This window comes from Ostrinia nubilalis, chromosome 2 (genome assembly GCF_963855985.1).
Source record: "Ostrinia nubilalis chromosome 2, ilOstNubi1.1, whole genome shotgun sequence".
Lineage (NCBI taxonomy): Eukaryota > Metazoa > Arthropoda > Insecta > Lepidoptera > Crambidae > Ostrinia > Ostrinia nubilalis.
Genome location: NC_087089.1, coordinates 14,716,598 through 14,732,003, shown reverse-complemented (window position 1 = coordinate 14,732,003; position 15,406 = coordinate 14,716,598). Strand labels below are relative to the sequence as shown.

The window sequence follows — 15,406 nt, the reverse complement described above, 5'->3', positions numbered from 1 at the left end:
ATGTGTAGGTAATAACATTGGGTGTAGCTTGTGGTTATCCAGATTCCAGACTACACAATGCATGTATGTATAAATAGGTTAGATATTTATCTAGTACGCTCTATTTTTATATGATTTCGTTAAGTATGGGCAAATTATGTATTTACAAAACCTATGATATAGGTTTAGGAAGGCGCTGGATGCAAGGTGCTCCCAACCGGCCAATCTGGAAGTCATTGAGAGGCTTATATTCAACAGTTGACCACTGAAATGATGTCACGATACACGACATGTCGTACGACTCACGATGCGGAAACGATCCGTTTACGACACGTTCCTGCCTTCCGTGTGTATCACGGTTTAGCACAGAATAAATACTATGTTGTACTGGCTTCAGTGAAGTTCCGAGCTTCACTCGCCAGCCACTTAGCAGATTAGTTCGAAACAACGGAGCAGCTGGTTTAACATACATTGTATATTATATACCCGTATGTATTGTAAGGCAGAACATTATTAGCGATATTGCAAACTAACTTTGCCTACGGTTTTGCATGCATTGATTTTGTGTCCAACAAAAATCTGGAGTACCTATACCTCAAAAAAGTTGCATGGGACTAATAAGATAGTTAAATAAAAAATTGGATAATGACAATTATAACTAAGCACAAAAATAGATAGAGATATTTCATAGATAGAGTCAGGGACATACAAGTTTTCTTTGTGAACATTATAAAAGTGTAACAAAAGTTATTCTGTATAGTGATACTTAGTTAGCAAGAGAAGTGAGGTTCACGGCCTTACTTCTCTAGAATATGGAAATTCCAAAATGTAGAGCTAGAATTTTTTCTGTATACGTCTACCGAGACACTCGGACTACCTTGAAGATATCATCAAGAAAATGGATTATTTTCATGATCACTTTACAAAACACTGGCTAATTACCCAATTAGACCATATAAATGTCATCCCAAAACGGTGGGGTCCTAACAGGTCATCTCATCTGTCACAGCGGCAAAAACGCGAGCATTCGCGAGTGTATGGCCCTCGTGTCGAGTGGTGCTTGACTCGAACGATCACCGTGGAGTGCCGAATAGGCCCCTTTGTTTTGATTCTTATTGATAAATTGTTTCCAACTTTTCAATTAAGAATCTAAATCTGGCTTAAGAAATGATTAAAAGCAATCACGGGTACTGCAGTTGTTTTTTGAAGTAACTAATTGGTTTTTTCGTAGTCATGAACACAGCACAGGTACATGTTGTCTGTTTATGTAGAGTCTAGAGACAACATATTTTTGTTGCTAAGTTGCATTTGAATACAAGCACATAAATGAAGCTTCATTCTCATTAGAACCCGGTTGAGTTAACTGCGTACTTGGTGGCCGTGACGTAACATGACGCTCTGGGAGAGTCGCAATCCAGCGAGGTGAGCAGTTAGCTCGATCCGGGTCGTTAACGTAGAGTTGTGTATTGAAACGGTTTCACAGCTAAAGTGTACTGCACCGTGAAAGGTACCTTGTTGCTTTGTATTAAAATAGACTTTTATCTACAGGTGGACCCGTGTATGATGTGAAGAGGTGCGCGAGCGCACGACTCCGCCAGCACCGGCAATGGCGTTTCGGAGATAGTGCCAGGTAAGGAATAATTATTATAATAATTGTCATTATGCGTTTTTATATGCAGCGTAGGACGTCCACCTACAAGGTGGACCGACGACCTCATAAAGGTAGTGGGAAGGCGTTAGATGCAGGCCTATATTCAGCAGTGGACGTCCTATGGCTGAAATGATGATGATGATGCGTTTTTATTGGCCGCGTTGTAGAGTGTAGATGAGAGAGAAAGTTGTTATCCGAAGAATTGAGGCATGCTCAGCAAAAACCGTGACATGACACAAGTCATCATTGTCACGGGATTTATTGCAACAAAGACACTTTTATAACGGTAAACAGATATTTACCCTCCCGACGTTTCAACTCGGTCATGGTCGCGGACAGACTGAAGAGATAATTTTATAGTAAAAATGCAACATAATAGTTTAAAATATTGTATGACACGAGTCGCCAAGTCACGAAACTCGTTTTCAGCGGGTACCAACGCACGACGGGTATTGCGCGCCATTTGCCAGTGACGGTATATCGTTATTTCATGTCGGATTGTTCGTAGGCCTGGCAGAAAGGCGCCCAACAGAGGGCGTTGTGGTTAGTAAAAAATCTTCCCTCTCATGCAATGCAAGATGCCAGCATGAGTTGCTCTGTACGTTGGAAAGAGGTGTAAAAGTGTAGAACGGGAGACGTAGTGAAACACGACATCTGGGTAATGATTAGTTTATTGCAGAAACATTAGACAGTTGAATGTCTTAAGCTTCAACCACACCAACGCGTGCCAATGAGAGGTCGCGCGACTCATGACAGTCCGCGCGACCTGTCATTGGCCTATGATCGCACCGTGATCGCGCCGGCGATGGCGATCTGCACGCGTTGGTGTGGTTGATTGGATTGAAGAAAAAAAATGGTTTTACTATTTTGTAAAGAAAACTTGTAAAAGTCAAAGCCCCAAAACAACTACAAATGTAAGTATAATAGTTCGGCAATTTTTAGTGGACCGTCGTCGGTCGCTAAAATATAATATACTTATAGGACAGATAATTTCTCTATCAGTCCTCAATGCCGTCACCAATGCTAGTTTATCAGCAATCTTGATATCACTGCTAAAATATTTTAAAATGCAACGCACAAGAGAGATTGCGCGATTCGCTATCAAATATGCGAAATTAATAACAAAAACAACGCTTTGACGTCATTTATTATCTTTACACCTGCTATTAAGAAAACATGTAGGTTTTTCTTAGACGCAGAAAGATTTATGGATAAATACTAGGTATTTGAGTGAAGAAAATGCATTTGCGTGTTGTTGTAAAAGTAGCTTCTAGTAAAATTTCATAAGATACTTACCTCATTTTCCAGCGTGACAAACTACTTATCAGTTTCTTCGTGTTTATGCCTTGAGAATAAGGAACCGGTTCCTGATTCTCAATTTGCGCTATGTCACACAGAATTGCCTGGCCACACTTATGCCTGGAGACCCTGGGCATATGGATCATCTTCATTAGGTCTTTAGAGTCCACTTCGGAACCCTCTGGCGAGTGGAGGATTTGGTCTACACTTCCCATCTTGGTAAAATAAAAAAAATCAAAATCAAAAATATTTATTCAATTTTGACCACTAGTGGCACTTATGAACGTAAAGGTAGGTAGATTTGGGATCACGTGGTCCCTATTCCTTGAAAAAAGTATATGCCAGTAGACAAGCAAAACATCCAGTTGTTAGGTAGGTATAGTATTTTTTTACAATCACAATAATTGCAACTTGCCCAGAGAGCACAATGGGAAAAGGTGACACATTTTCCCTTCTGTACAACTCTTCTATTCGTATAACTACAGTAGACCAACCCACTTGGAAGTCTTCGGTCTACCACATGCTTCATCTTGCGTAATTATTTGAGCAAAAAAGTAATTTTCATCAAATTTTCGCGGATGTCGTATATCGCTGCAGAGGCGCTGCGCTGACGCCTAATGAAGTCGTTTGTATGTGCGGGCACGCGCCGACACTCAGCGGGTAGTGGTGGGACACGGTTAGGTATCGATATCGATAAAACTTGGGAAGATGAAGTTCTTGTAGCTTTTCCTAGTGTAGTGGTAGTACTCGTAGTAGCAGCAAAAATGTTACTTTCAAGTTCCTCAATGATTTTCATATTGGTTGGTAGCGGCATGTATCAGACGACGTCCGACGTAAGAGTGAAGGTTCAATGGCTGAAATGATGATGATGATATAATTTTAATTTAGATAATATAAAAAGTTTTTTGCCACCACCCAGTTTCCAGCCCTTAGGCTGTTATCAATTTGAAATGTTAAACGTGAAAATAAATTGATGAAATAAGGATTTTAGCAATATAATTTGCAGCTGATTTACTTGACCGGAAAATAATGTCATCATGGTTTTAATTATTGCAGTTTGATGACATATTTAAGAAGTGTCAAGAAGGTGGAGCGATGTAAGCCTTGACGAAAAACTTCTCTACAAACCTCGTCATTTCTTATCGTAAAGGCCCATCACTAAATATGACGTTGTGAAAATGGCGGCGTCGCGGCCAGCAATAAAGTCTGGCTTATGCTGCTAACTTATTAATACGGGGCTACATGCCAAAATCTCTGTAAGCATGTAATAATATTACATGGTGTACAACTAACTTATCTGACGCTTAAGAGTTTTGCTTTTCAGAAAATCATAGAGCAGTCACTAGACTCAATTAGTACTATTAATTTTATTTATTTATAGAACCTTAGATTAATAAAGCCTAGATAGATAGTCAGTGCACGAAAGGTGAGGCAGCTTTTAGTGAGCCGGAACGGCTCACTCGTAAACGTCACATGAACTGTCAAAGTGATTTTAATTAATTATGACGGTTTGTGCTGTGAAAGGGTGTCTAAATACATCAGAAAAACGAAAGAAAGTGACCAGTGATACATTTCATAAGTAAGTACTACGATTCGACGGGTATTTTGCTTGAATTTGGCTTTAAAAATTAAATACGGGAATGATACCAGTAACAAGAAAAATTATTTCCCAATTGTTAGCCATACAAATACACTTCCTTTTTTAAGAAATCGAGACTTTGAAGTCGATTTATCTTATTGTAATTAGGTAGGTACTTTGAATTCAACAAATAAGTAAGTACACGATGCGTTTTCTTTTTGTTAATTATAAAATAATTAAAAACGTAGTAAAAATTTCCCTACTTTCGGGGAAATCGCCTTCACTGTCCACACTCCCCAACAAAATTGACACTAATGACATAAGATTTTTGCCTCACTCTTGACGAAGCGTTTGTATGAAGACTATCCATCTAGGCTTTATTAATCTAAGTATACAACTATCAAGACAAAGTTCATCCAAGAAAATAAATCACTGTATCTCAAAAGGCTAGGATCTAAATGCACTTAATTTAAACACAGATTTAATACATAAAACATTAATTAAGGCCTAGCTGCATCACCTTAATTTAAGCTTAGCAACGACATTAACCGGTGCTTTTTGTATAGAGTTTGACAGTTTTTGGCGTTTGTCAAATTGAATGAAATGAATGAAATTCTTGGGGGAAGCCCTTGTCCAGTCCATTGTCGTTTAACATTGCTGTTATGGCATCAATTTAGGTAAGACTAGCTTTTGGGAATTTTGGTCAATTCCATACAAAATGGAACAATAATTTTGCTTACTGTAGCTTCTCTATCCTTTATAACTCATAGTAGTACAGTGATATAATTTTTTGCATCGCGAAGCCACTTTGCCCAGTGGAAGCTCACCCCAAACCGGCGTTGAAAACCGGCGTGCGAGCTAGTATTTATGGCGGTTCGGCGCGAAACTTTCGGCGGCATATTAAAATACCTCGCATCACCTGCCGATGGCTCGTAAAACGAACGAACCTTTTTAACGGCCTGTCGTATAGTATCTATTACGCACTCTTTGGAACGGTGGCTATGGATTCAGGTTTAGAAGGACTTTGGCAGTTTGAGGAAGTTTTTAACACATTCGTAGACATGTAGAAGTTTTACTATTAGGTCTACGAGTATAGAGCTTCATCTAATACAAGTATATAACTTTTTCACTTGAACTAAATCACCTACAAACTTGAAATTTGGCAGGTAGGTTCCTTATAAGGTTTTTACGATTTTACTATGAATTGACGGCTTACCACCTCCTTTCTGTGACAAACCAAATTCCAAGTGCGCAAAGCTGTGGCTAAAAGGTAGTAAAGATTGTACATACTACGTCTTTAGAGCTATAAAACAAGAGTTGTTATTTACAAGTTTTAAAATAAATGCGTAGTGGCGCACTTTGTGTGTCATACACTGATAACTTCGACTCTACGTTCGTAATGAGTATTTACCCACATCGCTGGGCAGATGTGTAATGAACTAATGGATAGATTACAATTTCGTAGCAATATAGCGTAACGTAACGGTGTACTTATTGATGCACCTTACTCGAGTACATATAATGCCTCAGAGCAGCAAAGAAGCTTGACAAGCAGTAGCACTTTTTTAAACTTCAAAATAAGAAAGAAAGAAAGAAAATAACTTTATTTTGGCAACAACAATTCAGGCAATAGACATACATAAAAAAAAATAACTAAGTTGCCAAAAAAGGTCACCCACTCAGTAATATTTTGACAGTGTGACTGCCAAGACACTGATTTTCAGTGGGTAAATATGATCCATACTCAAAACTCTTACTTGGTGACCCCACTGGGCAGGTTCTCGTTACAGCGCTCATAATAGCCCCCCCCGGGAACAGAATCGGCAATAAATCCCGTTTTAAAGCCGTCCGGTTGTTACGGGAACGTTATTCGACCAGCATTTGACGAGATAGTATAATTACACTGATAACTACTCATATACATTCTGCAAATAAATAATTTGAATTTGAATTTGAATATAAACATCAAACGTAAATGTCAGATAGACGACATAGTTAAAATATCAAAATTAATTTAAGTCATTGTAATTTTTATACCGCCTACTTTATTTTCAGTTTGGCCCTAAGGTTGATTGGAGGAATATGCCGAAAGGCATTAAGTCTGCCTTATGTACACTGTTTTATGTGCATAAAAGTTTAAAATAAATAAATAAGTATCAAGCATAGTAATAAAACAAAAACGTAGAGTCTGATGAGCTACAACTCTACTAGGACGACGTCTCAAGGGACTAACTAAATAATTACTCACTATTTAAAAAGACTATTGTTGCAAGCTTTGGAAGTATGTATGTGTACAGCTGTAGCTCATCAGAGTCCAACTTTTTTTAGATTACGTTCTAACGTTATTATTTTCACCGAAGAGGTTAGAAAAAGAAAGATAATAAGCCAATCCCCAGTCTGATAAAAATCAGTCAGATAGTTTCAAGTCGACGCTACGCTCGACTCTGGCCACAAGGAAAAAAAGTCTTAAGTCTTCCTTATTCAAATGTAACGTGCCAATTAAATTTCCACAATCAGTGGTGCCAACCAATTTAACTCAAGGTCAGGTAGCTGTCGCATTGCCATCACTCCTCTACGTTTGAATTGCAAATACACCGTGGTATCTGCATCGACCTTTGACCTTCGGGCACGCGACCCCGTGATATCGCGCGCTTCGCCGCAATTTGGAATTTAGAAGTGGAGTGTTTTTTTTTCAAGTCGTCTTTAGTGGCCAGTGTTATTGGAACGTTTTATTGCTGTTTCGCGGGAAGTAGGTCGTAAGGTGGTAACTTTTTAGTTTTTGTGTTTCGTTGCCAGTATGTTAAGTAGGTTTTAGGTTGAGGACACAATTTAGACGTTTTAGAAAATTCAGTAGAGAAATTTGATTTTTGTATATTATTTTTTCTTTAAAAAATATCTGCGAGTCTAATAGCTCAATGTAGAGCATCATCATCTACAAAATAAAATCACATTTTCGGCGTTCTATCAAGCAAATATTATTTTTATTCAAGAAAAATCCACAACTCTTATTTATGAAAACATCATTTCAAAAACAAATTCACGGCTAAAAACCGTGACAAATACTTAACGCTTGTTTAGCGGGCCAAGGCGGCCGCTGGGGCGCCTCGGTTGGATTTGCATAATTTAATTTGGGCCTCTTTGGCCGAGCGATTGCTGCTCACCACAGAGTAAGCTCAAAAAGATATATCGTTTAAATTAGATTTTTTATCTGTGGCGAAAATGTGAATCCCGACCAGAAACTAAGTCTTGGAATGGAAATGTTTGTCGTATTGCGGAAAATGTGAAATATGTGCATGTAGTAAAAAATTCTTGGGAAATAAATACACTGTAACATAATTAAAGTTTTGGTCGATAAACATCTATTAACAGTTTAGACAGACTCACTATAGCTGATTTATATTAATGTAAATTAATGCTGCATGACCAAACTAAAAGCTCTATATATTTGGCAGTCATGGATTTACCAAAACTGCCAATCTTTTAATACCTATATTTCTTAATGCTTAATTGCACAAAGACGCTACACTTGGCGGTCTTAATGCTATGCAGCATTATCTACCACTCAACCTACATTTTTGATAGAGAATTGAATCTGTATTTTATAGTTCTCAAGAGAATTGTCAACCGATCTCCAATAAAGGAGAGCTATGATTTTATTTGATGGCATGGCCAGTGTTTGTTCCTGGCAAATGAAATTGAGTGGATGTGGATTGTCCTGATTCCCGTACGAAGCGACTGTCAACAGTGCGCTGGTCGAAAGATTCAATTCAGTGGCCATGGCCAGTTATGGCTACCAGCTTTAGTATAGACTATAATAATAATATAGTCTTGTGAACAGTTTGTCTAATTTGCTTTCAATTTATCGCGCATGCTAGGTACATGATAAAATAATTACTACTAGGCCTTCCTAATTCGTCTGGCCAGTATGGGGAGTGAAAGCCAAATTCCCCATTTGCCCCTAGTAAATTAGAAGAGGGTTTTTCTCCTGCAGTGAAAACTAAATGACCAATGCGGAACGATTACCACTTCTCGTCCTGGCTGCAACTCCTGTGTAGCCAGTAAAACTTGACCGCCAATAAAAACCAAACCAACCAGTGAAAGTCAACTTTGTCTCGAGGAAATGTTAATCTACCATTGAGCCCATAACGAAATCAATTAGAAGAAAATAGAGGCTGGACGTTAACTGTTACAGATCGCTTTCCCTTCAGAGCAAAGAGAATGAGAATTAACAAACAAAGGTACCTATTTAGCATTTTTCTCAACGCCATGATTTTTTAAGCCGGTTTATTAAAGAGCATTATCCTCAACACTCGTACTAACTGCACTTCATAATATTCTGGCAACACCGTGAAATTGGCCAGCCAAATATCGTTGCACGTTCTTGCCAAGCGAGCCCTACGCCGCCAGAGCCATTTCATTTAGTCGGGTAATTTGCGCAGATTATATCTCCATCAAGGAGGATTGTATTATTTTATTGTAGTTCTTTTTTATATTGCCTCTTGCTTGTGGTTGGGCTGTGGAGTTTCAATCGTACAATCCAATTGTAGCTACCTAAGTCCAGGCTTGCCTAGTGTGGAGGCCAACGTTATTATGAGAAATGTAATTGTTATTTTGGTAATAAACGATTTTTTTATTTTACATTAACTGACCCTGCGAACTTCGTACCGCCTATGTTCAACAGAAATAATGTTGGATTCTAATGGTGAAAGAATTTTTCAAATCAGTCCAGTAATTTCGGAGCCCATTCAATACTAATACTAATATGACTGTTTACCATGACGTAATGTTACATGCTCTCTGACTATCCTTCTGTAAAAATAAATAAGAAAGTATTTTTTTTTATGTGACAGGAGGCAAACGAGCAGCTAAGTATAACATGGTGATCAATAAAAAACAAAACTAAGTACCTCTTATGTATCCAAAGAGGTTTATTTTCTTAATCAGTTTAATTAATTACTCTCCATAATAATATTAGTACTTTAATGCTGGCATATAAGAGAATGAAGAAAAAACATAAGTGGCGCGCCGTCATTTGTTTATAGAAGCAAAGAAACAAACAATTCTCATTCGGAAATGGAACGCTCGTGTTGTTTTGATGTAATATCGAATATCCGGCCGCTGAGCGACTGTTTGCGTTGGCGCGAAAACAATCGGACTCCGAACCAAATATTTGCGTGGAAAACGATGGCTGTTATGAGTTTTCCGTCCGGGTCATTATAATAGAGGACGCTGCAGTAGGGTTGGGACGACAAGAAATGGGAGACACACGATAAAATGTGTTTGAAGAATGTTCAATTTGCATTGAAGGGAATTTATGTTTGAAGTCCACTGCTGAGCGTAAGTTTTTCTCAAGGGGCACCCGGCTGTCTTGCTAACTTTTGGTTTTCTGCCTTAAGACTTCATTTAGGTATTTATTTATTTATTTTTCTTTATTTAGAATTGACGTTTGGTCAGTGGATTAACTACTAACTTTAAATACTGACATTTCCTTGTAGAGACATAAGAATTAACATAATAAATAATATGCAGATATTGTAAGCATGTTTGTTCATTATCTTTGCCGCTACAATAACTAGTATCCATTCCATATTACGTATCAAATCACAATTAGTCAGAGTTGAACGCGTGGGAACAATCGTCTTCCCCTTATTTGTTGAAGTTCTGCAGAGCGGAGTAATTGGAATTGTTGACTTACCCTTTTCGTAATAAAGATGGATTCAGTGTGACTGCTTTCATCGAGTAAGTTGAAGTGTTGACTGGTTATATTTTATGAACCATTCGTGGAGAGGGTTTCGCAGACATACCTAAGGATCTAATGCCCGTTTTCACCATCAATCCCTATTTTTTCAGTGACCTCTATGAAAACAAAATTCCTGTAATGTGTTACCTATGGTAACACATTACAGGAATTTTAAAAATTAGGGTCACTTAATAATTAGGGATTGATGGTGAAAACGGGTATAAGGCTATAATATTATATGAAACACTTTCATTTTAAAAGTGTTATGGCTTTTAACTTTAACCCAAGTAATGGAAAAAGCGCATAAAATTATGGTGTTTTTGTCTCTATGCACTAATGCGTATGCTAGAATTTATGAATTTATTCATCGCAATATTAAAGAGTTATTCCTTTGTGTATTATACCTAGTCTACCAGTCTACATCATATAAGATAATTTAACTACAGCAAGATAGAATTTAATTTTGGTAAAACTACATGAAGATAATGCAGTGTTTAATTTGATTTGTTCATGTCAGTACGGAAAACGCAGCGTGAGACGTCCACCCACAAGGTGGACCGACGACCTGGTAAAGGTAGCCGGAAGGCGCTGGATGTAGGCCGCTACCAACCGGCAATGTGGAAGTTTGCTCAGCAGTGGACGTCCTGTGTGGCTGAAATGATGATGATGATGATGTTCATATCAGTTACTTTTGTTTTATTGGGTATCCAATATTTCAGCGTTTATTGCGTACTTTCCGTTCATATCCGAAAGTCCTTTTCCTAATATAAACAACGCTACTCCAGACATAATAATAACTCAATACCATACAAATAACTTGCGTCCATACTCCGGATATATCAATATGTCCAATTATTCAAAGTTGTACGCGCCGGTACCGTCGCTTCCTCTTATTTGTTCCAGTTCTGCAAACCCTGTTATTGGAATTGTTGACTTAACATTCTTGTAATAAAGATGCATTTAGTATGATCTCTTTAGCTTCCCTGTTTTGCTGGTTTGAATGGATTTGATTGTTTCTTAAGTAATATGGTTTGGAGAGGTCGAAGCTGTTGAGAATTACCAGATGTTTCTCGCGAAATTAGACTGCATCATGATACGATACTCAAATCTGGATTTAAACTCAAGCATTCAAAATCGTTCTCAGGATTTCATCGACAATCATGATCATAGTTATTTTAGCCATAGGACGTCCACTGCTGAAAATAGATCTCCCGTTGATATCCAGATTGACCGGTTGGTAGCAGCCTGCATCTAGCGCCTTCTTGCTACTTTTATGAGGTAGTCTGTCCACCTTGTATGTGGACGTCCCATTCCAGAACCTTGCTGTCTTATTGGTAGGATTTGATATACGTTTGATTTTAAATAAGGTTTGATTACAGAGCCTTCCTAGTGGTTTGAAACAAGGAAAACCAACCAGTTTCTGCCACATGAAACATTTAATTACTGAAAAATATTCTGAAAAGAGTTTTTAGTCTGTTTTCGTGTTGGTAAACCCGTCGATAATTACCTATTAAGCTTCAACCACACCAACGCGTGCAGATCGCCATCGCTGGCGCGATCATAGGCCAATGACAGGTCGCGCGGACTGTCATGGGTCGCGCGACCTCGCGATCGCGCCGGCGATGGCGATTTGCACGCGTTAGGCCCTTTTCACACGTCCCGGTTGCCGGCTAACCGGCGCCGGGTATCCGGTGGTGAAGTGTATGGGCATGGTACGTAGCTTTCACATGTTCCGGCGTAATTAATCCGGCATGCCCATACACTTCACGACCGGGTACCCGGCGCCGGTTAGCCGGCAACCGGGACGTGTGAAAAGGCACTTAGTGTGGTTGAAGCTTTAGTAATGATGAGTTTTTGATTGATTTGATTGGTAAATATTGGGTTTGTAGGTTAATAATGCAGTATCATATTCCGTTATTAATCCGCTTACGGGAAACGTTATCAAATTGCAATTAATGCAGCGTAGTGATTAACAATTTGATCAGTTTCACAGTAATTAAATATTAATCCTGGATTAGCTTATATTTCAGCTACTATCATTAATTAATATCATATTTTATACTCGACTGAATCAACTGCAGTTATTTAAACACTTATCATCTCTTAGAGACTAATTTTAATCTTTATTCAATTGAGAGAGAATAAGAGGGTTCAAAATTCTGTTTCTTCATAGAAGGTTCTGTTTTTCAGTAATTGTTGTTTCTCAGTAAATCAACTAACCGGATGACTTTTGTTTTAAAAGAGAAATGTAACCGATATTTATTTTTATTTTTTTATTTTTACTTGGTTCTCTTTCTCGGAGGACCGATAATCTGGTGAAGGTTGTGTGAGGCAACGGGACTATTCCCACCTCTCTTTCCCACCACTGCAACTCCTGTCTAAGCAGGATTTACAGCTTGACCGCCAATAAAAACCCAACCAGTGCAGGTCAAGTTTGTCCCGGAGGAAAGTTAAACTGTCATTGGACCTGCATCGAAATTAATCAGAAGAACATAGGAGGAGTTCGAAGTGTCGCGTGAGGCAGCTGGATGCGGGCAAAAACAGTCGCTGTCAGTCGCAGAATCGGTCGTGGAAATCCGAGGTCTTTTCCATTCGTCATTCCAGCAGTGGACAGTACTTGGTTGAAATGATATAGCTCTAAGCATTATTTGTGGATAGTGTCCGTTCTTTTATAATTATTATCCCAGCCTGGCACGACTTAAAATAGCCCATCGATTTAATTGGAGCCATTAATAAACTCGTCTGCCACTGATATAGAGTTCATACAAATAGCTCGGTGGTGTTACTTCTCAGTTGTTTCTAGGAAGATGACAAAAGCTTTTGGAATTTAGAAACTTTTATGAAATCTAAAAATATGTATATAACTCAAAGGTGACTGACTGACTGACTGACTGACATAGTGATCTATCAACGCACAGCCCAAACCACTGGACGGATCGGGCTGAAATTTGGCATGCAGGCAGATGTTATGACGTAGGCATCCGATAAGAAAGGATTTTACGAAACTCCATCCCTAAGGGGTTAAAACGGGATCCACGCGTACGAAGTCGCGGGCGGCCGCTAGTAACACAAAATTTGGAAGCGATTGTGGACTTACGACTCAGACAATTGGATAAGTTTCAAATTTTGAAATTTTAATAAATGACATATGAATAAAGACATGTTTGAAATTTTAATAAATGTTCACAATATTAAAATCCAAAAATAATTGAACATATTTTTTCAAGGATTTATTAAAATTGAAGGTTTTAATTGCATTTTTAGGTTTCCAGACAGATTACGTAGTTAGTAAACTATAAAGACACCTGTGCCGGAAATGCCTTCGTGATAACGAATTTACTAGAACTGAAGATAAAGTCTTCACAGTATCAATGCTAAAATCACTCAGACACTCGTAAATACTAAAGATTAATTGAGATAACTAATGAGCACGATATGTTTCTCCATTTTGAAAATCCTTTTAATGCCACGTAAAGTACGTAAGGACTGTGTCAATAGATGTTTGGAGACGCACGTTAGTCGTCCGTGTCCAGGATGTTCAGACCAGATCAAAACGGCTTTAGTCATTTGACTGAAACAAACGAACGACCCATTCGTTTTTTCAGTCAAATGACATCCACTGCTGGACTGGACAGGCCTTCCCCAAGGATTATCCTTCCACAAGCGAGCAATAGTCATCCAAAACAAATCACATCATAATGAAAACTACGACCACGAAAGAGATAACTTTTCAATCAAAGATGCATATCTCCAGGAGACGAAGACAATTCGGTATCCATTTTGGTCGGCTTTTGTTTTTAATTTACATTGGCACAGACTATAAATAATTACTTGTTTATTTACCTAAACCTCTTTGTTAATTTTAATACGACAACAAAAACTCACAATAACAGAGTAGGTATAAAGTCTTCCATGACGTTTGTTTCAAAACAAAAAAGCTTTAATTATTTTATCACAAATCAAATTATATCTAATACATCGGCAATAGAATGTGATCCAAGATAATGTATGTTTATTGTATTTGCGATGAAGAGATAAAATAAAAAGGTATTGAGATAGTTTTCACTTTTGTTACTTATCTATTATGAAATTGAATGGAAATTTTTAAAGTGGTACCATTTAATTTCATACTATGACAAATCTTGTAGCATGTATTTCTAAGGCTGGGTTGCACCATCTTACTTTACCTTCGACAAACGTCAAAAATCTGACAAACTCCACATAAAAAACACCGGTTAACGTTATAGTTACGGTCAAAGTTAAGAGATGCAACTCAGCCTAATAGAATCATCGTAGTCATCATTTCCTCCCCTAATGATTTCCACATCGCCCGGTTGGTAGCGGTCTGTATCCAGTGCCTTTCTGCTACCCTTATGAGGTCGTCGGTCCACCTTGTGAGTGGACGTCCCACGCTGCGTTTTTTCAGAATAATAAAATTTTATTTAAAATGTAAATTATGACGCTGTTTTGTTTTTACATAGTTTTTTCATCATTCAGGCACTCAAAATATGGAAAGACGTAATTTTTCCCTTCTAATACATTATCGTTGAGTCCCTTCCATTGTGTGCTTTGATGAATTGCCTTGTTCTGGGACAGTCCATTGAGTTGCGTTGACGACTAATTTGTCATCGGCTGCGGACATCTCTAAAGATTTGATGCTTTTACAGGGCCACTGTTGGATATACTTTTTTGTTGTTTTTATTTTTCTTTTAAGGAATTCCATAAATTTTGATAGAATTAACCATCGGTTGAGTTTTTCACTGCTTGTTTACTCTAGGAATACCTATTGTCCAGTGTCACCTTCATGAGAAGAAAGCGTCATTAGTATCAAATATTTGTAGAAAAAGTAGTAGGTACTTAATTAATTTATGAATGAATTCATAACAAGTACCTATCAGAAACAATGATCGATGTCTTTTAATTATAAAATCAAAATCAAAAAAATCAATATCAAAAATATTTATTCAGTTTAGATCACAAGTGGCACTTATGAACGTCAAATATATATATAAAAAAAAAGGTAGCCCTTATGGGGCACTTTACATGTCTTCTTATCTTTTGGGCTTCGAGACAAACATATGGCAAGTGCTGAGAAGAAACGCCGGAACAAACTCAGTCACAGTATAAAAATGCTATATACAACTATCCTGTTAAGAGT

At 37.9% G+C, this 15,406-nt stretch overlaps 1 protein-coding gene across 3 annotated transcripts in view; it reads left to right on the top strand.

Annotated features, from left to right (window-relative positions):
• Window positions 1-15,406, top strand: part of LOC135084835 (acetylcholinesterase-like) — a 72,801-nt gene that overhangs the window by 47,569 nt on the left and 9,826 nt on the right. Inside the window, exon 2 of one of the 3 annotated variants that reach the window (XM_063979577.1) lies at window positions 1,528-1,609. The gene's annotated coding sequence lies outside the window, so the exon portion shown is untranslated. Of the gene's footprint in view, window positions 1-1,527; window positions 1,610-6,947; window positions 7,270-15,406 lie in introns of those variants that run through there. The other 2 variants (XM_063979584.1, XM_063979587.1) reach the window with 2 other exon arrangements.